Genomic DNA, 25,266 nt, shown 5'->3' with positions numbered 1-25,266 from the left:
TGATGTTAAATCTACATTTCTAAATGGCATATTAGAAGAGTAAGTCTACATATAATAGTGATTTGTTAATGATAAAAATAAGAACATGGTATGTAGACTGTACAAAGCCCTATAGGGATTGAAGCAAGCACCAAGAGCATGGTATGAGAGACTTCATACTTATTTTATAAATATTGGATTTGAAAGGGCTGGTGATAATAGAAATTTGTACATAAAGATAGAAAAAGGAAAATGCATTTTTCTATTTGAAATATTTGTTGGTGATATCATATTTGGAGGACAAGATGCTTTATGTAAAGACTTTGCAAATCAGATGAAGCAAGAATTTGAAATGTCTATGTTTGGAGATATCAATTTTTTTGTGGGATTGCAAGTATATTAGATGGAGTATGGTATATACATCACTCAGTCAAAGTATGTCAAAGAGATATTGAAGACATTTGGATTAAATGACTCCAAACTAGCAAGTACACCTATGGTGACAAGACACAAGTTGTCAAAGAATGATGATTCAATTGAGGTAAATCAAACATTATATAGGTCTATGATTTGAAAATTGCAATATGTATTACATAGCAAACATAATATTGCATTATCTATAGGGATGGTTGCAATATTTTCTGCTAAACCTAGGGAGAATCACTTAATGGTTGTGAAGAGGATAATGAGATATTTGAAAGGAACAAAAGAGTTTGGTTTATACTACAAGAGGAATGAAAAGTTTGAATTGAGAGCCTACATTGATGTTGATTGTGCTAGAAACATTGATGATAGAAAGAGAACTAGTGAACCCTTATGATGCCAAATTGAGAGTTTACAAAGCTACCAAATTGCCATTACCCATCCCCACCATTGAAGAAAATTTGAAGCTTGAGCATACATCCCAAATCCTATCAAATAGACTCATCCCCAAAACAAGAAAGGCCTCTTTGAGAGAACCTCTTAATGGTTCATATTCTCAATTGAGGGCTTATCTTAGTCTCTCTCAAATTTTATATTAATCTTTGTTAGTTAATGCTTTGTTCCTTTAATAGATTAGTGTTTCTTGCTAACATATTAGTATACACACCTTGGAATCCAAGACTATAGATCCTAATTTGTATTACTATGCAAGAAAAGGCCCAAAAAATGTGTGAAAGGAATTCTTTGAGAAAGCCTTGAGTGAGCTAGGCAATGCCTAGCTAGGGATAGTCAACAAAGAAGGAGCTCTCAAGAGAAAAGCATGAAAAGTAAAGACTTGCCCTTCTGAGGGATTCAAGAGGGTTATGAGAAGGTTATTTCTTGAAGAGGATGAGTCTTGATGAGTTGATAAAGGTGTCTTAAAAGTGGGGACAATATGAAGTCATAAAAATTCTCCAAATCTCTCATTTTCTCCATTATTGTTGTACAACCTATTGCTGGCCTAACACCCAAAAAAATCTCTAAGTATGAACTCTATGTAGCAACTAGTCTTAATGGTAGGTTTTTTGAATCTCTAAGGTTAAGGAGTTATTAGCCCTATAAATCTAAGTGGAGGCCTAATTAGGGGCTCTCCTAGTAGCCCTATTGTGAAGATACTAAGAGATCAAGCAAGAACCCATTGTCATCATTAGTTCAAGCATGCTAAAATTGTTCCCATAACACTGTAAAAACTTAGGAGAACCTTGGTTGGACTAAGGAGTTTTTTGGAACCCTAGTAGACCTACATATGCATTTTGGAAGAATTATCTTCCTAGGAGAATAAGTGAGTCGTAAAGCAAGATTTTGTTAGTGTACCTAGTGGGAAGGTTAGGGTAGGTTAGGGGATGTTCTAAGTGGTAGGAAATCCTATCAACCAAGTTAGGTGTTAGGAGAACACCAAGATCCTAGTGTGGACTAGTGGCACAGACTAATTAGTCTACCTTAACTCTCCCCATTAGATTAGTATCAGATCCTACAAAGGTGTGGGGCAAAGAAAGTGCAAAGAAAGGTAAATGTAGTCACCTAGTGAATCTAGTGATTGTAACACAATGGTAACCAATTCTGAATTGGCTAAGAAGGTAGAAGAGAAACAAGAAGACAATGGGTTCTTGAGAGAATGATTGGCATAACTAGAACAATTGTTGAGTGAGGTCCAAGACACTACAAATAAAGTCAAGGACAAGATGGAGTAGAAGGAAGAGAAGGAGGCTAAAGAGAGAGACATTGAGTTGCAAGAAGAAACTCCAACACCAAACCTAGTTTTACCAGAAGAGCCTTTCTTGAAGCTAATCAAAGTAATAAATAGTAAAGCCTTGGAAGGCATTCCTCTATTCAGTAGTAAGATGGATCCTGATCTCATCATGGAATAGACTTAAGAAATGGAGAACCATTTTGAATGTGATGGTGTCTCTAATGCTTAGAAGGTTAAGGTGGCAAGGTCAAGGTTGAGAGGCACTGCTCTCACCTGGTGGTAATTTGTGTAAATAGAGAGGGAAAAAGAAGGAAAACATCCTATTACTTCCTATAAAGGAATGGTGGCTAAAATAAAACCAGCCTACATTTTTTAAGACTATGAAATATAGTTGCATAGGAGGAGAAAAAATCTGAGGCAAAAAGACATGGATGTGCATTCTTATACTGAAGAATTCCAAAAGCTATGCTTGAAGTGTAAAGTGGTGGAAGATGAAAGTATCAGGTTGGCAAGATATCTAAATGGACTCAAATGGTCTATTCATGAAGAAATGAGCCTTGTCACTCCTAAAATAGTTCATCAATGCTATCAAATGGAGCTAAAGGTGGATGAGAAAGGAAAAAGAAAGCAATATTGTACTTCCAAGAATAGAGGAAGAGGTAGATATTCTAGAGGTGGTCAAAGAGGTTCCTCTAGTAGAGGTGGTGAATCAAGAAACCAAGGAAAAAGTAGACTCTTGTAACAAAGTTTTGGAATCAACACAAGGGGATCTTTTGGTAGAGGAAAAGGATCTCAAAGAAATAAAGGAAGAGGAGTAGGATGGATTAGCTCCTACCTTTCCACCATGAAGTGTTATCAATGTGGATAGCTTGGGCATCCTACCTACAGGTGTCCTAATAAACCATCAACCTCTAGTAATGAGAAGAGAGTGGCTTATACCAAGAATATGGTGGCAGCTCAAGTACTAATGAATTCAACAAATGAGAATTAGAAATAGATGAAAACTTGATGATTAGAAAGATACTCATAAGGCATCCCAATCAGAGTGAACCTAAGAAAAGGAGGGCTCTTAGGTGGAAGATTCAAGGTAAAGTGTGCAAGGTTATAGTGGATTTAGGATCTACAAATAACATTATATCAAAGGAGGAAGCAAAGAAGTTGAAACTTACAAAGGTTCCCCATGCAAATCCCTACAAGGTGACTTGGTTGAATCAAGAGAAAAGTGTACTTGTTAATCAACAAACATGGGTTGAGTTTTTTATTGGAGCCTATAAAGAAAAAGTTCTTTGTGATGTCTTACCCATGGATGCATCTCAGCTTGATGGGAACATGACCCAAAAATAGAATGGACACAACAAAAAAGGAAAATTATATTAACTAAGAAAATAAGCTAGTACAAATAGTACAGAGAAAATAAACTTCAGAACATGCCCTAAGGGCTTACAATAGCATAAATCTAGAGAATATTTCTCCTTTTAGCACCTCCTCTCAAACTCCACTCCGAACTGCCTTTTACAATGCCAGAAATCTCCTTAAATAGACCCTGAAGGGTTAAGGACTGGGAGTACATTCTAGAAAGTGCTAGTAGGCATCCACCGACCAAATAGAAGATTCTAAAAGCTGCATTAGAAGTCGGTGCAAATCTAGAAGAATCCAGAAACGGTAACCAAACTTCCGGGAGGCATAACTTTTGAACCGTAGCTCCGATTGATGAACCATTTACATTTTCAGAAAGATCTCGAAGTGCTCTATAGCCCTATGGACAAGCTTCACTTGTCCCCCATTTTTTGACCCTTTTTGATGTCATTTAATGCCCCAACCCTAACTTTGAAGCATTCTTAGGAGGTCTCCAAAACCCAAAAAACTACAATAACTTTCAAACCGTGGGGCCTATTGACCTGATTCTTTTTTTGGAATGCTCTAAATCATGATTACATTCATCTGGCCAATTCACACCTTCTAGTTTACTGAAATGATGGCCCAAATACATGCTCCTATTTTTTTGGAATTTTCAAACGCACTGATAGTTGAACTATGAGAGTTGGAACCTTTATTTGAGCCAAATGGGTATCTAAAAATGTAAAGACATGAAACAAAAACTAAGTCTAAGTACTTTTTTTGGGTGACACAGGATTGCCCTTATACCTCTGGATGCTCCTACATCAGACACCCAGGGTAGATTGAAAAGTGACCCTGTCACTTTATGGATGGTAGAGGAAATCCCAAATGGGAAACCTTAGCTGCTGAAATCCAAGTTGATTCCTCGATCGGTCGTCCTTTCCATTTGACCAAATACTCTTCATACTACCTGTTTCTGGTACTCCTACCCACACGATGATCTAGAATGTCTTCTATCTCCTCCTTCTTAGAAGCATGAATTGGACATGGCTCTAAAACCAGCTCCTCATCTGCACCATCATCATGATATTCTGTTAAATCTGCAATGTTGAAGATGGGAGAAATGTGAATACCTTCTAGTAGCTCCACCTCATATGCATTTCCTGAGTCATGTTTCTTCAGAATTTTGCAGGGGCCAAATTTCTTCATTTTTAGCTTGTTGTAAGTACCAACTGGAAATCTTTCTTTTCGTAAGTGCATCATGACTAGATCTCCTACTTGGAATTCCTTATGTCTTCTCCTTTGATCAGCCCTAGCTTTGTACTCTTGATTCATCTTGGTAATGTGTTCTTGAACCTCCTCATGTAGACGCTTGATATGTTCAGCAAATTCCTCAGCTTCAGCACTTGTCCTCTCCCCTTGTTCTATCTTCCTTAGCTCTGGTGCAGTCCTTGGGCTATTCCCATATACAATTTGAAATGGTGATTTTCCAGTAATCCTATTTACAGAGTTATTATAAGCAAACTCTGCCTGTGGTAGAATCAAATCCCATCCCTTGGACTTATCTCCAACTAAACATCTCAGCAAATTGCCCAGACTTCTGTTTACCACTTCTATTTGACCGTCAGTTTGTGGGTGATGCGTGGAACTGAATTTCAAGTCTGTTCTCAACTTTTTCCACAATGTCCTCCAAAAATACCCCACAAATTTAGTGTCTCTGTCAGAAACTATACTCCTTGGAAGAACATGTAGTCTTACCACCTCTTTGAAAAACAAGTCTGCAATATGGACAGCATCATGAGTTTTGTGGCATGGAATGAAATGTGCCATTTTGGAGAACCTATCAACCACCACGAATACTGATTCATTACCCCTTTGTGTCCTTGGCAATCCAAGAACAAAATCCATACTTATGTCCTCCCACGGCCTTGATGGAATAGGTAACGGCTGATATAGGCCAATATTGTGACTAAACCCCTTGGCAACTTGTCAAACCTAGCAACTTTGTACGAACTTCTTCACATCTTGTGAAATTTGAGGCCAAAAATAATGTTCTCTAAGAATGGCAATGGTCTTATCTCGACCAAAATGTCCTGCCATCCCTCCACTATGTTTCTCCTTAATCAAATTTTCCCTCATGGAACTCCTTGGAATGCATAATTGACTACCTTTGAACAACATGCCATCCTGAATCAAATAGTCTAACCACTTGGTTCTATCTATAGCAACAGGTTCTTTACAAGCTTTCCATGCTTCAAAAAAATTAGGATCCTTAGGGTACAAATTCTTGAGTTCATCAAACCCAACTACTTCAACCTGCATTACTATAAGCAGTGACTGTCTCCTACTTTGTGCATCTGCAACCCTGTTAGATTTTCCACTTCTATGCTTCAACACAAATGTATAACTCTGCAAGAATTCTACCCACTTCATATGCCTCTAATTCAATTTACCTTGGTTATTTAGGTACTGTAATGCCTGATGATTAGTATACAAAACAAATTCCTTTGGCAATAAATAATGCCTCCATTTCTTTAAGGCCTGAACTATTGCATAGAACTCTTGATCATAAACAGAATACTTCTTCTTTGCATCATTCAATTTTTCACTAAAATATGCAATAGGCTTACCTTCTTGGCTTAATATATCCCCAATAGTGCTACCACTAGCATCACAATCCACTTGGAAAACCTTTCTAAAATTTGGAAGTGCCAACACAGGTTGTTTTGTCACCTTCTTCTTCAGCAATTCAAAACTTCTCGCAGCTGCTGTAGTGCATTTGAACTCTTTTCTATCCCCTCTTATTGTATCAGTTAGGGGTGCACATATGCCACTGAAATTCTTAATAAACTTCCTGTAAAAACTAAACAGACCATGAAATGATCTTACCTCAGTAGCAATCCTTGGAGTAGGCCATTCCAAGATGGCTTTTACCTTCTCTGGATCCATTTTGAGACCTTCGGGTGATATAACAAACCCCAAATAGACTAACTCCCTTTTTGCAAAGACACACTTCTTTAGATTAATTAATAGTTTCTCTTCACTTAGCCTTTCAAGGACACTACGAATATGCAGTAAATGTTCTTCCAAGGTCTTGCTGAAAATTAAAATATCATCCAAATAGACAATAACAAATTTTCCTAGGAACTTCTTAAGTACCTCATTCATGAGCCGCATGAAGGTGCTTGGGGCGTTCGTCAATCCAAAGGGCATGACTAACCACTCATAAAGACCCTCCTTGGTCTTGAAGGCTTTTTTCCACTCATCTCCTTCTCGAATCTGTATCTGGTGATAACCACTCTTCAGATCTATCTTTGTGAAGTACTGAGCTCCACTCAAGCAGTCCATAATATCATCCATCCTTGGCAAAGGAAACCGGTACTTGATGGTGATCCTATTTATAGCTCAAGAATCTGTACACATCCTCCACTCTCCATCCTTCTTTGGTGCAAGTACTACAGGTACTGCACATGGACTCAGGCTCTATCGAATCAAGCCCTTCCTCAATAGCTCCTGAACCTGTCTATTTAGCTCCTTTGTTTCAGTAGGAGTCATCCTGTAAGTAGCCTTGTTAGGAAAACTAGCTCCTGGAATCAGATCTATCTGATGACTAATTTGCCTTACTGGTGGCAATCCATCTGGAACATTATTAGAGATAATATCTCCAAACTCCCCTAGTAAATCTGAAACTTCAAATGGTATTTCACTACTACCTTCTTTATCTTTCCTAGGAATCAAAGCATAGCACATATGCTGATGTTTCGTGCCATCTAAAAACTTCCTTCCATCAACAAGACAAATCCTAGTATTACTACATACCTTTTCACCTTCCTTTTAATGGGCTTCAATTTGTGGCGAACTCCATCCTTTGTCAAAGAGTATGTGTTTGCATGTCCATCATGCACTGCATGTCTATCAAACTGCCATGGTCTACCCAACAATAGATGGCAAACATCCATCGAAATAACATCACAGAGAACTTCATCATGGTAACTCCCAATTTTGAATTTCACTAAACATTGTTCACTTACCAGGACCTTATGATCATCTTTTACTCAAGAAATCCGATAGGGTTGGGGATGTTTCTCCCTCTTGAGCTTTAGCTTAGAGACCATCTCTTCTAATACCAAGTTATCAGTGCTACCACCATCAATGATCACATCACAACATTTATCCTCACACTTGCATTTGGTACAGAACAAACTCCTCCATTGTCCTAGTTCATTCTCACCACTTAGTAGGACTCTTTCATTTACCAAGGTCTCTCCTCTTTCTGCATCCTCTGAATGTGATGATTGTGCATACTCATCCACATGAGCAACCCTAGCTTGGCCCTCAGCTCTCCTATATGTCCTTCCTTGTTGTTGAGGGAATTCAAAGGCACAATGACCTTCTTCATTGCAGTGGAAATAGGTACCACAGAAGCCTCCTCTTCCTTGTCCATGTCCTCTACCTCTTCCTCTTTGATTTCCAAAGTCTTGATCATGGGATCGGTTGAAACTCTCATTCCTCTGGTTCCTGCTAGTACCCACATCTTCATTTTTCTTTTGGGCTTCATTGCGGCCTCTAGATGATCTATCACTTCCCCTTCCTCTTTGACCGCACCCTCTTTGTCTTCCTTCAAACCTTTTATTCAACTTCTCTTCAACTCGTAGGGAAAACTGGTATGCCTCTTCAATGCTGGTCATTCTTACCAAACTTAATTCCTCCTGGATGCTAGGTCATAACCCATTGATATAACGAGAAACCTTCTCCTTATTTGCTTTTGCATGCCCCGCTCTAATCAAGAGTCAGTAAAACTCCTCTGTATATTCTTGGACTGATCTTCCTACTTGCTTTAACCCATGCATCTTCTTAAATAGATCAAGCTCATAGTCCATAGGAATGAACTGCTTCTTCAATTTGTCCACCATGCAATCCCATCTTGTGATCTTCTCCTTTCCTCTTCTAAGTCTTTCCAGTTGAACCTCTTGCCACCAGATTTTGGCATGGCCTTTTAGTTTGGCCTTTGTAAACTTAACCCTATCTAGGTCCCTTATATCCTCATACTCAAAGTATTCTTCCAGTTCATTGATCCAATCGATCAACTCATCTGGTTTCAGATTTCCTGAAAATACACCCACTTCAATTGTAGATCTTTTCCCAAACTTAGTAATGGCCCTAAAAAGCCTTTCCTCTATAGGATTCAGAACTTCCTCTTCTGGTCCCATTACTTCCTCTTCATTATCATCCTCACTGTTGTCACCTGCGGCAACATTTGCTCCTCTATGAAGCTCCTCTTGCAATGCTTGTACCTGCCTCTGGAGGGCTCTAACCTCCTCAAGATTAATAGCTCTATCCCTTCCACCATGCTCTCTCCATGGAGGCATCTTCTAACTCGAACCCACAACCACACAGTCCTGGTGCAAACTGCCTCACAGTCAGCGCTCCGTCTACACACTCAGGAAAACCCACTCTGATACCACTTGATGGGGACACGACCCAAAAATAGAATGGACACAACAGAAAATGAAAATTATATTAACTGAGAAAATAAGCTAGTACAAATAGTACAGAGAAAATAAACTTTAGAACATGCCCTAAGGGCTTACAATAGCATAAATCTGGAGAATATTTCTCTTTTTAGCACCTCCTCTCAAACTCCACTCCGAACTGCCTTTTACAATGCCAGAAATCTCCTTAAATAGACCCCAGAGGGTTAAGGACAGGGAGTACATTCTAGAAAGTGCTAGTAGGCATCCACCGACCAAATAGAAGGTTCCGAAAGCTGCATTAGAAGTCGGTACAAATCTAGAAGAATCCAAAAATGGTAACCAAACTTTCGGGAGGCATAACTTTTGAACCGTAGCTTCGATTGATGAACCGTTTACATTTTTGAAAAGCTCTCAAAGAGCTCTATAGCCCTATGGACAAGCTTCACTCATCCCCCATTTTTTGACCCTTTTCAAGGTCATTTAATGCCCCAAACCTGACTTTGAAGCATTCTTAGGAGGTCTCCAAAACCCAAAAAACTGCAATAACTTTCAAACCATGGGGCCTATTTAATTGATTCTTTTTTTGGAATGCTCTAAATCATGATTACATTCATCTGGCCAATTCATACCTTCTAGTTTACCGAAATGATGGCCCAAATACATGCTCCTATTTTTTTGAGATTTTCAAACGCACTGATAGTTGAACTATGAGAGTTGGAACCTTTATTTGAGCCAAATGGGTATCCAAAAATGTAAAGACACGAAACAAAAACTAAGTCTAAGTACATTTTTTTGGGTGACACAGGATTGCCCTTATACCTCTGGATGCTCCTGCATCACATCTTCTATTGGGAAGACCATGGCAATTTGATAGGAAGGTGATCTATGATGAAGAAGAAAATGCCATTTCTTTCAAGAAAGATGGAAGGACTTTTAAAATTTAGTCCTTAATAGAGAATGAAGGGGAAGCTTCTAAGACACCTAATGTGCTACTTAGTAGTGGTAAAGAGTTCTTGGAAGCTTTACAAGATGAGGAGACCATAGGATGTGCAATTATAGTCAAGCCAAAGGAGGAAGATACTAAGTTGCAGCTAATAGCTCTTAAAGTGTAGAAAATTCTTGATGATTTCAAGGATATTATTTTACATGGAACACCAGTAGTATTACCACATAAGAGATAAATCATCCATAAAATTGATTTTGTACTTGGTGCTTCTTTGCCTAACAAAGAAACCTATAAGCTTACTCTAAATCAAAATAAGGAAGTGGCAAGACAAGTGTAAGAATTATTAGATCAAGGGTTGATTAAGAAGAGCATTAGTCCATGCATAGTCCCAATGACAAGTGTAAGAATTATTAGATCAAGGGTTGATTAAGAAGAGCATTAGTCCATGCATAGTCCCAGTGGACTTAGCAGCAAAGAAAGGAGGAAAATGGAGGCTTTGTATAGATTCAAGGGCTATTAACTAGATCACTATTAGGTATAGATTCCCTATTCCAAGAATAGAAGACTTAATGGAATGTTTAGGAGGTGCTATATACTTTACTAAGTTGTATTTAAAGAGTGGTTATCACCAAATTAGAATCAAGGAGGGTGATGAATGGAACACCATTTTTAAGACCACAGATGGGTTCTATGAATGGTTTGTAATGCCATTTGGGCTTATAAATGCCCCAAGCACTTTCATGAGATTAATGAATGAGGTCTTGAAGGACTTTATAGGTATATTTGTGGTAGTGTATCTAGATGATATACTAATCTATAAAAAAATAAAAGAAGAGCACCTAGAACATGTAAGGTTGGTCCTGAAGAGACTCCAGGAAGAGAAACTAGCCATTAATCTAGAAAAGTGTGTATTCATGCAACAAGAATTGGTTTATTTGGGCTTTTTAGTGTCCAAGGGTAATCTAAAAATGGACCCAAGAAAAGTGGAAGAAATTTTTGATTGGCCTACTCCTAGAACAAGGACTGAATTGAGAAGTTTTCATGGTTTGGCACAATTTTATAGAAATTTTATTAGGAACTTTAGTGGGATTTGTGCACCAATACTAGACACCATCAAAGGAGTGCTGAAAAAAAAGTTCAAATGGACTTAGGCAATAGAGAAAGCATTTCAAACATTGAAATAAGAGGTAGCTACAAAACCCATCTTAATCTTACCTACTTTTGATAAATTGTTCACTATTGAATGTGATGCAAGAAATGTAGTAGTAGGGGGTGTATTGAGTCAAGAAGGAAGACCTATGGCATTCTTTAGTGAGAAACTCAATGAGGTAGAGAAGAAATATTCATCTTATGAATTGGAGTTTTATGCATTAGTATAATCTCTCAAGAAGTGGAGACATTATCTCCTACCCAAAGAATTTGATGTCTTTATAGATAATCAAGCTTTGAGCTATATAAACACTCAAGAGAAGTTTATTAATAGGAATTTGAAGTGTATGGAGTATATACAGTATTTCACATTCATGATCAAACACAAGAAGGGGCAGCTCAACAAGGTAGTAGATGCCTTGAGTAGAGATATTTTGACTATCCAAGAAGTACAGCTGCAAAGCATTGGAATAGAAGGTTTCAAATATTTATACATAGAGAAAGATGACTTCTCCCAAGCCTACAAGGTATTCCTAGAGTTTGAGAATCATTTTCATAGTGATTTTTCTGATTATACCCTTCAAAATGGATTGTTATTTGAAGGTAATCAGCTATGTGTACCTAAGGGATCCATGAGGAAAAATTTGATTCAAGAGAAGCATTATGGTAGCTTGAGTGGATATTTTGGCATAAATAAGACATTGGAGTTAGCACAGAGATGCTACTTTTGGCCTCAGTTGGCAAGGGATGTATGAAGATATGTTGAGCAATGTGGAATATGTCAAAGAGCTAAAAAAGGTTCAAGAAATGTAGGACTCTATCAACCCTTGCCAATTCCAAATAGGCCTTGGGAATGTGTAAGTATGGATTTTGTGGTTGGAATCCCTAAAACCAAATTAGGTATGGATATCATTTATGTTGTAGTAGACAAGTTCTCTAAAATGGGTCATTTCATTCCATGTAAAACTACTCATGATGCAAGTTATATATCACATCTCTTTTTGAAGGAGATATTTCGGATTCATGGACTCCCTATGAGTTTTGTGTCTAATAGGTACATCAAGTTCATGGGTCATTTTTGGCTAACCTTATGGAAAAGGCTGGGACCTAATCTCTCTTTTAGTTTAGCATACCATCCTGAACCTAATGGTGAAACTGAGGTTATCAATAGGGTGCTTGGTAACTTGCTAAGGTGCTTAACAAAGGAGTATGGGTAGAATTGGGATCTTGCTATATCTCAGGCTAAATATGCTTATAATGATAGTGTCAATAGGAGCATAGGAAGAAGTCCTTTTGAGATAGTATATGGTAGACACCCTAAATGAGTGAGTGAGTTAAGAGACTTAGGTCCTATGGAGTTAAAAAGTGAACAAGCTAAATGTTTTACCCAAACTATCAAAGAGGTTCAAGAACAAGTGAATAAAACCATGTTGGAGTCTACTCAAAGACTCAAGGCCAAAATGGATGAGAAGAGGAAAGAAGTATAGTTTCATATTGGGGACTATGTCATGGTCCACATTAACAATGCAAGAATGCAACAAGTTATTCCTACTAAGCTCCAAATGAGAAGAGTTTCCATCAAACCTAGCCATCTCACTAGTGTTTAATATTGTAGAATTGATCAGGCTTAAGGGAGAAATTAGTTAGCAAAGTACAACTCCATGAAGGGTCATAGAAGACCTCAACACTAATACAATGCCCAAGAAGAATCTAGCTAAAGTAAAGAAAGTATTGGAATCTAGGGTGAAGAAAGCTACAAGACATAAAGTTTATGTGGAACATCTAATTAAATAGAAGGATCAACAAAAATCTGAAGCCACCTGGGTTGAGGAAGAACATTTCAAGAAGTTTGGCACTAATCTAGCTCTTCTTGATCCCAAAGTGCCTTATTTTGTGCTAAGGGGGGAGTATGGTGTAGGAGAACCCTTCAAAGGCTCCTAAAATTTCATTTTTGGTATGATGAACTTCTCTTAAGAAGTATGTGAATACAATAAGAGCATATAACTCATGCTTGTGTGTCCAAGCTAGGATAGATTTTAAAGTTTCCTCCTTGGTCTTTATTGAGAATGGTACCTTGACCTTGGGTTGGTATCATTCTTAGTTATTTTTTGGTGAAAGGTTGAGTTAGGAGTCTTTATTGCATTTTAAGAATATGTGTACATTAAAAGACCTTCCAAGGTGGACTACTTACTTAAAAGATTAAAGTGCATAAACAATGCAATGTTATGTCAAAACTACCACCATATGGAAGAGATGTCATTATGAGTTTAGGGATCCTTAGATGAAACAATTTAGTGATTTTTTTACTCCCAAGTATTTTTTGTGAAGATCAAACATGATCTTAAAAGATAGAAACAAATAATTCTACCTAAGCAAAAAAACTTGGTTAAAAGTTGCTAGCAACTTTTTAACTTTTTCCATTTTGTTTCCAAGAGACTTAATTTGTAATGTGGCTTGAAAAAGGCCCTAAAACCTATATTCTTAATATGTAAGTACCTATTTAAGCATATAAGAACCCTAACCAAGGGTTGGAAATCATTGTCTTGTATGGCACCGTACTGGTACAACAGGCTGTGATTTATTTTAATGCAAATTTACTAGTTTTTACTTGATTTTGGTAGTGAGATACATTGAAGTTAGAATTTTGTTACATGATTTAGTTTGTGTACTATATATACTCGATTTTAATTTCTTTATATTGGTTTAGTTCTTAGTGTGTGAGTGTTTTTTTAAATCTTTTTAGTTTTGTTTATACTCTGCCAGTTTTGAAGTACTCCATGGAGAATGGGTTGTAGTTCTTCTTTCCACCACAAGAAAACCTTGATTCCTTGGAATTCAAGAATATGGACCCTAATTTGTATTAATATGAAAGAAAGGGCCCAAAAATTGTGTGCAAGAAACTATTTGACAAAGCCCTAGGCGAGCTAGGCAATGCCCAACTAGGGATAGTAAACAAAGAAGGAGCTCTCAAGAGAAAAGCATCTAGAGTAAAGACTTGCCCTTTTGAGGAATTCAAGAGGGGTATGAGAAGGTTATTTATTGAAGAGGAGGAGTCTTGATTATTTGAGGAAGGTTTCTTATAATTGGAGACAACAAACAACTCTAAAACCCTCTAAAACCCTCATTTTCTCTATTATTGTTGTATAGCCTTTTGGTGGCCTAAGACCCCAAAAAATATCTAATTATGAACTTTGCATAGAATTTTCTCTTAGGGCTAGGTGTTCTTAATCTCTAAGGGTAAGGAGTTATTAGCTCTATAAATTTAGGTGGAGGCCTAATTAGTGGCTCTCTTAGTAGCCCTATTGTAAAGAAACTAAGAGATTGAGTAAGAGCCCATTGTCATCATCAGTTCAACCATGCTAAAAATGTTCCCTTAACACCATTAAAATTAGGAGAACCTTGGTAGACCTACATATTCCTTTTGGAAGAATTGTCTTCCTAGGAGAATAAGTGAGCCATAAAGCAAGATTTGGTCAGTGTACCTAGTAGGAAGGTTAGGGTAGGTTAGGGGATGTTCTGATTGGTAGGAAATCCTATACACCAAGTTAGGTGTTAGGAGAACACCAAGATCCTATCGTGGAATAGTGGCATAGACTAGTTAGTCTACCTTAACTCTCCCCATCAAGATTGAACTATCTATAGCGAATTTGGGGAAAGGTGTATCAAGATAAGTTTAGATGGTATCTAAGCTCGCTTGAAATTTGGAGCTTACCAGAACCTATTATGAAGGAATCAAGAGCTACTATTATTACAAAGAAATTTAATTTTGTAGAAGAAGATGAAAAATATGTTTTTATAGAGAATTTTGTGGAGAAAATATTTTTGGAGCATTATCATGATGGAAGGAAGTCATTGTAAACCTTAGGTGACATTTGAAGATCGAACAAAGATTTCAAGAAGATATTTGATTTTAGAATGTAATTGATAGTTTTTTCATGTTTGTAATGTATGCAATTAATGTAAGTTTTAATTGAATGAATAAAATGGAGTATAGACTTGATTAACACTTGATTGCAATTACATCAGAAGCATAGAGCACTTAGAACTGACTTCACAAGGAAATTTTGAACTAAACCCTATTTTTGGAAAGAGGTATTTTATCATTTCTCCACAGAATTTCTTTGATAAAATTTTTATTTGATATATTCATGGATATGTCATTAGTTCATTATGTTGAGAAAGAGGGGAGACCAAAATAAAAGTTTATTTATGTGAATTCTATAGAAGGAAACCTTAATTCAACATTATCCATTAATCCAAACAATATAGTATATTTAGAAGATGTAGGAAGTTATCTTAATAGCAAGTTTTAAACTATTGGGAGTGAGTATATGAACAAAGATATGGAAATTTTCTTTAACCATGAGATGACTATAAAGCTCAGATTTGAACATTTGAAGGAACTAGACCTTTTCAAATGTCACTTTTATTGAGAATTGGACACCAAAGAGTGGACTCAAATCATACTAAGTAGAATTCATGATGAAAAATTATGGATGGAAGATAATGTACTTAACATTTCAAAAAACTTTATTCATGAGGTAATTGGTCTTAGAAAACAAGGAAGTGTACCTATAAGTGAGAAACTTGTTAAGAAGGTTGAGAGCTACACAAAACGAGTTTATAATGGGAAGGCCATGTTGATCAAAATAATTAAACAAGATGATATAAGATTCCTAAGTAGAATCATTTCCTATTCTATATGTGCAAGTTTTAAGATTGATGCATTAGCAATAGGAATCATCTATGCAGCCTATAAGATTTGTGTTGAGAAGGAAAAAATCAACCGAAGTGAAATTCTAAGAGTGCAACTTCTTGAAAACCTAGAGAAGATCAAGAGAACCAAGAATGGTGTGTTTAGATTTTAGTCATTGATCAATCATATATTCTTTCATGCACTTAAGAGATTTCCATACAAGTATTAGTCACAAAGATTATGAGTAGTGAGAGATGTACCATGGAGAAGATTACAAATGTATGTAGAAGACATACAGAAGATAAAATATTAGATATCAAAAATTTGATAATGAAAACATTTTAGAATGGGATGAGGCAAAGATTTAGAATTGCTCCTGTAATTGTAGAAAGATTCAAAGATGATATATGTGTTATGGTTGATACAAATTTAATTCAAATTTAAGAAATAGAACCTTGGGAAACATTCCTTGATCTCTTAGGTTATGAGTTAAATGATGATGTAGCAATTGGATATATTGATCTATTGTTGAACTTTGAGAAGGACCAAGCTAAGTATAGATTTGGGACTTATAAAGAAATTACCCAATGAGCCCATTAAGCATCCTTAGAGAAAGCATCTCACAAGAAAATTGAGACAATAATAAAGAAAGCTCTAACTAAGGCCAATATGACAAAAATTGAGTCATAGGTAATTAGGCAGACCATGAAACAAGGAATAATGTATGTACAACCATTACTAGAGTCTATTCCAGAAACATCTTTAGAACATAACATTCCATAGGCTGCAGTATTAGTTGAACAACCAAGTGAGCCAAAGAGAAAATTATAAAGATTAGTGGAAGCTGTGACTACCAAAACTAAAAGAGTCAAGCAAAAAGCTATTCTACCAAGTAAAAGATAGAAGCAATTGTTGGAAATTGTGGAATCTAGTGAAGAAGAAGAAGAAGAAGAATAAGAATTTAAATAGAAAGAGAAAGTTACTATTTCTAAATAGTCATCAAGAAAAGCAAGGCAACCTTGGAAGTCAAAGATTGAGAAGATTAACTTATCCATTGCAAATGAAGGGAACTTTGTTCTAATGAACAATTTTTTTGATCTATTTAATGATATTGAAAAAGATCAGATTGATATCTCTACTGTGAGATACACAATTACTAATAATTTGAAACTTAAGGATATTGAAGACATATTAAATCAAAATATCTATGATAGACTTATAGAGAAGAAAGCACCAGCTCAAGAAGAGGACACAGAACTTCAAAAGTCTATGTAAGGACCATATGCAAGACATATGATGAGGAAGAAGTCAAGAAATTATTGAAAAATCTAGTACCTTACTTGAGAAACAAGGTGAGACCATTTCTATTTATGGTGGGTGAGAAGGATAAAATAAGAAGTGAAACAACAACAACTATAAGTGAGATGATGACAAAATCAAAGATAACACCTTCACCAGCACCTAGAACTTTAGAAGTGTTAGTAAGTGGTGACACTATGAAAATTGATGAGACCAATGTTACTATTAGCATTGATGATACTAACCCTTTTGAGAGTTTTAAAAAATCTGAATCTAAGGCCAAGGTCATTCAAGATCAATTAAAACAAATTGAAGAGGAAAAGAAGCTATTAGAGGCAAAAAAGAGAGAAAAATTGAAGAAGTTGTTGGTGTTTGAAAATGCTAGAGGGTTTTCAATTATCCCACTGAGAAACTAACATATCTAGGGGCAGCTAACTCACATTTTCAACATGCCATTTCTGACAATAGGCCAACTATAAGGCATGACCCTTCTTCTACTTCAAGCTCTGCTAACCTAGGTAGGTAGACCTTAGACTCAAATGATACCGTACCAATGCAAAAACATATTTTTGAATCTATTAAGCAGATTTTACCCTTATTTCTCCTAATGACTCATGAAATGACACAAATCTATAGTAGCTAAATGCAAAGCTATGAATCTCATAAGGTGAGTGAGAGTTAAACATTTAGGTCCTTCAACATGAAAGGGAAAGAACATTTGATTAATAATGTTGAATTCAACAAACCCTCAGATATGTAGCAATAAGACTTTAATGATCCTGTAACTGACCAATGCCTAATCCATTGGGTGAATCCATGAATCAAATGCATACATATGGATATTTGATACTCATGTATATATTTAGATATATAATCTATCTATTTACCTTGTAAATTAACATCGACGCTCAATCCAAACCTCATTCTTACATGAAATACTTCTCAATGAACCTGCAACCCTGTTCATTCCTTGAAGCATTTACATAACTCCTTGAGTCATAAGCAACAAAAAAAAAACATACAACCTTAAGGGACTACAACTATGACCTAAGCTCTTTGTTCAAAGATCATAAAACATTTACAATTCACTGATACTAGAGACGAGAATCAGAATGAAACTAATGAAATTATTTTGCTCTTTGTATTAATTTCCTTGAAATAATACAACCAAATGCATGAAATGAAAACATGAAAACACCTAACAGATCTAAACTATTTGTATATTCCTTCCTACTACTATTCACATGGGAGAATTATACTGAAAAATATGGTGTCACAGTCATGGGAACACATCAAAAATTGGAACCAAGACCTGGTATCACAGTAGTGAGTGGTTTTTTCTCCAAAAATTGGAACCCTTACAATGGATCAGAGAAAGAAAGATATAGACAAGAAAGAATTCTCAGATCTGTTCTGAAGATGACATGTGTCCACTTGGAATTCCATCCCTAGCAATTGCAAAAACTCTTTCATCTCTCTACGCATTTGATCTGATTTTGTTTTCATCATTGCTTGTAATTGATTTGCCAAAATCTTTAATGAAATGATGAAAACTCTTCATGCATCCAAAATATCTGATAACCTTATGTGGAGGAGTTGAGGTTCAATTTGAATGCGACCAAACTCAACCCCAATTGCCTTTTCCTTGTCTTTTATGCATATTCAAGTCATTGCTTTGCTAGAAGTCACAACTAAACTCTGATACCTGAATTCGGTTGCAAGATAGGAACCTGAGACAAATCCTCCTGTAGCTTGAACCAGTGGCATCTTGTGCAAAAATTGACCTCAAAATCAAAAAGTTCATTTTCTCACAATTTCGGCAATATATAATACTACTATGTTTGCCTTTCTGGAACTCCTTGAAAACCAGTTTGAAAACATCCCCCTCTGCTAGAACACTCAGGTCTGCATACTCATCTTTTGCAAAAATTTAAAACTTTCTAAAGTCTAACTTTAGAATTAAAACCTTTTAATTTAAAAGTCTTGCATGTTCATGTTTAAACCTGGGAAAATATTAAAATATTTGATATTTTAATTACTTTCATTTTTTCCTTTATCTCCATCTGGGTCAGACAAACTTTGACCTCTGTGACACGTGGCAGCTTTTGATTTGCTATTTTTTTGCACACTGTCATTGGACTACCACATGGCACTCAATTATTAGTCAACCTCAACCTACCCATCATCACCATGTGGCACTCACCCACTTACCCACATTATTTAATGGGCATGCATCTCTAACATGTGGGCATGTGCTAGCCATCAGATCGTGACATGTGTCATGATCCTGTGCCTTGTGTCTATTCTTGTTCCAGATTGCCATGTCATCTCTAAGTGGGACTCGCTACCACGTGGTAGTAGCCCACTTACCTACAATTCTTATCTTCCCTGCATCTTTATTTTACAGGTATGCCCCCACCGTTCATCTCGCCATGTGGCATCATCTCTAGGCTCCATCACCACATTAGCAAGCCTGCATCTTCATCTAAAATTTTGCTTATTTTTCATGCCAATTGTCTTCCTCATCCAACATGCAAGAGGCCCACCATACACAAGCAAAACCTTTCCAAAAGGCTCTTTGTTCAATTCACAAGTCATTGAGCATAGGATATTATTTAAATATTGAAAAGGTTTTACCCATAGGCAATGTGGGATAAATGGTTTGAAAGGGCCCCTTCAAATCCTGCATGGATCCTTCATTAGATTATGCCTGCATCTTTTCTTGCAATTTTGGGTGGCTCCTCTTCATCATGCAGGCTTCCCTACCCCTTTGTTTTTGCAAGGTGTCTCTACATCTTATATCCACAATTTCTCCTTTTTAGTTGTGGGTTCGAGCCGTGGGCATCTCTTTAAGGCGTGGGCCTTTTTGCCCCTTTGTTGTGGGTGGCTTTTGAATATGTCCCTCCCTCATTTTAAATTTTGACTGCTTCTTATATGTTGTTGATTGTAGTTTCTTGCATTTTTTATTGCTTGGACTCTCCTTGAAAATGTCTGGTGTGGACCTTATCCCCTATTGTCTTCACGCTGCCTATATTTTAGTTTGGCGCTAGTCTTTTTGGTAAAGTCTCCCTTCCTATTTCTAACACACTGGCTTGAGCTCATGTGTCATGATCTTCAGTCTTTTTTATTGGATGGCATGTGTAGAAACTTTGTCAAGCATGGATCTACTCCTCTTTTTACCTTTGATGTTGCTCCTTGTTCACATTGAGTTGAATCTCTATCAATAGGGATTTCTCTTTGTTAATTGCCCAGGCGTGAGTTGTCTTCAACAGCGGCTTAGAGGCTTTAATGGTGTGGCAGCTTCCTTTTGACTCATATGTCTCCTTCTAATTACATGAATTGACTGCTGGCATCTTCTTTCTTAACGTGATTAAAGGAATATTTCTAGTCACAAAAATATCTATGTTCACAAGGTTAAAGTAAGAAAGATTTCTCACTCACGCATGGGCATCTTTTTTGCTTGGAACTCGCAGCTTTCAATTCAACATATTCTTCTTAAACTATGGTTTTTATTGCCTTTAATGTGTGATCTCCTTCCTTTTACAAGGCGTAGTCTGCTTGTAACTACATCTGCCTACTTGGAAGCTGCAACTTTTATTCTTTAATGGTGTAGATTCTCTATTTTTATATGCCATGGGTTGGATTTTTATGTTCTGTTGCTCTTAGCATGGGTGGCCTCGTCAAAATGCATTGAATATTATGTCGCTTTGTAATCTCCTACACTTGATGCATATTCAAATAGAATGGAGGAGGAACTCATCTTGATGTGATATGGTGGTTACTTAAATCATTGTAGTCAAACGCTCACATGACAGACGTTTGGCTTTGCAAATGAAAATACTAAATCTAGAATTTGAACATGACCTTTGTCCTTTGGATTTAGCTTGTAGCTTGCACCCTTTTATCAAGATGGAGCTTCTTAATATTTAGAAAGTTTCCATTGACCAATGTAAGCTTTTATTTCTAAAATTTGGATCTATTCAACTTTATCTTGTTATCTTTTCCATTTTATCTTCTTATTATCATAAAATGATAATAAGTTCAATTTTGAATCATTTGAATGTAGGGCAACAGATTTGTTTTCTTCTTTGTGTGTTCCACATGAAAGAAGTCATGATCCATCATCATCATAAACTACTTTAGAGCACAACGTCTTGGGCATATCATACTCAAATGTAGACACCCTAATGTTCCTTTAGCCATGCCATTTGTGAGCAATCCCTTACTTTGAATGGACTCACAATGTTACATGTATAATGCACATTGTATGTTGGTTTAAAACATTTTACACTACCTTCTACAAAACTCCTCTAACCCCATGTCCAACTCTATGCAATTAGATGAAAATAGTCGGACCCCAAAGTGGGTCTGACTAAAAGAAAAATTCATTTCCAACCAAATGAATTCTCAAACTGACCTATTCATCATCTGATACTAATAGGATTCAAAATCAATAACTTTTCTATAATTAATAACTCATTTTATCACTTTCTTGCAATCTTGTCAACTTTGTGCCAGGAGATCCGCTGACTGGCCTTAAAAATTGACCCAAACACCTGACTGGACTCTAAAAGCTGGCACACTGAATCTCTATTCCACACTCTTTCACTTCATCAAATCTCATCTCATGAAAAGTTTGAGGCCAAAAGATATTTGCTATCAAAGCTGACCTCTCAGAACTTTCTGCAAGAAAACATGTCAGAAAATAACAACTTGGGTTCGGATTTGGCTTGGAAAACTGGGTAAACTAACACTTGGGAAGATGAAAACTAGGGCATTGATTCTCTGTCCCAAGGAGAGTATAAATCTATGATTTGGGCTTATGATGAATAATAGGACACAAATGGCGAACGATCAAATTTGGCTACTTGGATTTTACAAATTGGGAACAATGGCAGAAAGTGATTTTTGGCAAATGGAAATGAGCTGGAAAAGTGTGCAAATGAATTTGTCATGACTTAAAAATTGACACACTCAGAGTATTTTCAAAGGAAAACACAGTGGTACAATCCATTTGATTTCACCTATCATGGATTTGGAGTTATAACATCTCGAACAAGGGTCCCAATCAATCTACAAATGTTGACACCAGTGAAAAGATAGAAATTGTGTTTGGAATCACATTTGAAAATTGATCAAAAAAATTGTCCAAAGCTAAAAATTGAAACATAACAAGTCTCTGACATCTACAAAGAAATGCAACAAGAATTTTTGCATTTTAGTCAACTGGTCAAAAGTTATAACACGTCAAACAGGGCTTCCCAGAAATGTGTGCAATTTGCAAATGTGTGAAAATAGTAAACTACCAACTTTGAGGGATTCAAAACCTAGTCAAACAAACTCAAAATGACTCAAAATTTGAAACATAGGTTCTTGGGTACAGACACTAACAACTTCCAAAGTGGCAAGTCATGATGAATTTTTGGGTATGATATATTCAATGGCAAACATAACCTCCTGTCGTTGTTTGACACAAGGTAAAAATGCAAATTTAACAATTGCTCAAAACGGGATCTTACAGAATAGCTCGGAATGGCCATTTATCACTATGGAACAAGTAGACACACTAAATGAAAGTTTCTAGAAGCATTAAACACCTCTTAGGCCTCAGACTAACAACCAGGTACATGCACATTTATAGGCATTCATAGGGCTTGATTTGACTCAAAATTTAAAAAAGAGGCTCAAAATGGGAACACAATTTTGAGCGCCAACAGAAGCCAAGCCGAAAATTCTTGAAGAAGAAATAAAAAGAAGAGTTCAGGAAGAAAAGAAAAGGAAAATAAAGGAAGAAAAGAAGAATAGAATAGAAGTGGAAGAGAAGAAAGATAAGGAAAGAAAAGAAAAGAAAGAGAAAGAGAAAAAAGAAAGAAGAGTTAAAGAAGTAGTAGAGAGGATGCAAAGGGAAGATGAATCTAAACCATCTAGTTCATCTACTCCACTTTTTTTTGCTAGCTAAACAAGTGATGATGATGATCAAACTGACTTGATCTCATCTTTGAAAAAACTTATTGAGAAGAATAGGAAAGTAAAGAGCCTACAATGAACCTTAATGGAGGTAACTGAAAAATTACATAGTACTTTGGCAGTCAAGCATATAGATGTAGATCTTGAACAGAGGGCACAAGTAGTGTTAAAATATTTTGATGAAGAGTTTAAAAATTTGTTGAGTGTTGTAGAGTTAAAGGCTTAGATTTCACATGATGCTAATTTATTTAGCACCATTTATCAAAATATCGAGAATGATTTGCTAAGTCTTGATACTTGTATGAACTTTAGAAATGTCAAAAAGATGGAAAGTTATTTTATATTAAGTTTACCTTATCTCATAACTTGACCAAGGATTTTGACAGTAAGATTGAAGGAAAGATTAGTGAGCTAGAAGCTCTATCAAACTAGATACAACAACCTTCCAACAAAGTTGATGACTTTGAAGGACAAGTGACCAATATTCGTGGTGATATCAAGAAGCTGAAATTTTAGAAAGAATAAACTTTGAAGAGATTATCAATATTCAAAGAATCTATTGCTTTAAATATATTTACTATTGAGACACAATTGGAGGAGTGTGTCAAAGCAAAGAACACTTATTGAAATTTCTTATACTCTGATCTGAATACAATTGATATTGCATCATGCCCTATGTTCAATTCTCACATCTACTAAAATAGCCAAGTACCTATGGATAAAAGGTTTACATAGTATCAAGGCAAGTTGTTGATGATTTTATGAAGATATTATCAGCTTAAGATAGATGATTATAGTTTTTTACAATAGATAGATAGTTTTTAACATTCTGACCTTTGTTCTTTGATGTCAAAGGGGGAGAAGATGCATATGAAAACTATAAATAAGGAAAAGGGGAGAAGATAAAATTGCAAGGTATGAAATCATATTGAAAGGGAGAGCATATTTAAGATGGATAAGTGGTAAAAGATGACTAATGTATTGATATTGTAATGTTTTGGCAAGTCTTTGATACTTAGCCAAATTTCCCTATTTTGTTCTCATCAATACTAAAGAGGGAGATTATTTAAAATTGGCTAATAAAGATATGTAATTTTTGTCATTTATGGCAACACATGAAGTACATTCTTCTAGAAAACCTCAGAAATAAAGATACTTAGCTTTGGTACTCAGAAAATTGTCCAAGTATGCAATTGGTTTACAATAGTGCATTATTGTGTATGTAACTTGTTAGTAAAATCATATTATGATTAGTGTTGTGGTGTCCACAACACACGCCCCATTTCTCACCAGGAATGGGGACCCCCTACTTTTTTTTTGACTCCCGAACTCATAGTTTGGGAGTCGGGAGAAGAAATCTTGGTTAGAAAATTTAAAATCAAAAAAAAAAATTAAATTAAATAATAATAATAACAAAAAAAAATCAAACGCACCGCCAAGGGCAGCATGCGCACCACCATAGGCTACGCACACACCTGAGCACTCGTGTACACCCCCAAAGGCCACACACATGCCACTAAGGGCAGTGCGCCCAAAGCACGCACACACCACCAAAGGCCACACGCACACCACCAAGGGCAGCGCCATGCGTGGCACCACCAAGGGTCATGTGCATGCCAACAAAGGCCATGCGCGAGCACACCAAAGCGACATAACACATTGGACACTCACCTGCGCACTCTGCACGTGCGCCATGCCACCCATTCACCTCCGATTTTGTTTAAGTAGCTAGTTTTTGGGGTTTTTTGTTCCAGCACCCTAAAAATTGTCTTAATTAAGCATTTTCATCTCTACAGACTAATATTTGCTTCTTTTTGTAGGTAAAAAAGGTATCCTTAACTTGTTGGGGTCATAACTTTTGACTCGGAGCTCAAAATTCAGAATTTCTTACACTGTTGGAAAGAAGAACTGAAGATCTAATTTTAGTCCCTAAAATAGGGAGCCTTTGGCTACCCAATTTTAGCAACCGATGAAAGTTTCAACTTGAAATTTCAAGAAAAAGACCTCCGAAAAAGCCATTTAAAAATGCCTAAAAAAATTTGCAAAAAAATATGAAAAAGTTTCGAACATTTGATCACCTAGATCACTTGGTTTCTTGTTGGGAAGGATAGGGCAGTTGGAGAGAAGACAAAGGTCGAAGATACAGAGGTTGGACACATGAAGCGAAACAAGCTCCTCATCTTATGTAGCTATTAATGACGAGATTCAATGCAAGTGCCTTGGGATTTTAGATTGAAGAAGCAGGAGTGCATGTTTATGAAAGTGA

At 36.4% G+C, this 25,266-nt stretch overlaps 1 pseudogene; it reads right to left on the bottom strand.

The window, feature by feature from the left end:
- The window catches only part of LOC149553679 (receptor-like protein 4), a 79,106-nt pseudogene extending 54,519 nt beyond the window's left edge, over positions 1-24,587 (bottom strand).
- Between the last annotated feature and the right edge of the window lie 679 nt (positions 24,588-25,266).

Source organism: Cupressus sempervirens, chromosome 6 (assembly GCF_028749045.1).
Source record: "Cupressus sempervirens isolate cs-2001-9-10 chromosome 6, ASM2874904v1, whole genome shotgun sequence".
NCBI lineage: Eukaryota > Viridiplantae > Streptophyta > Pinopsida > Cupressales > Cupressaceae > Cupressus > Cupressus sempervirens.
Note: the sequence above shows the minus strand (reverse complement) of the source record. Positions and strands in the feature narration are given on the sequence as shown.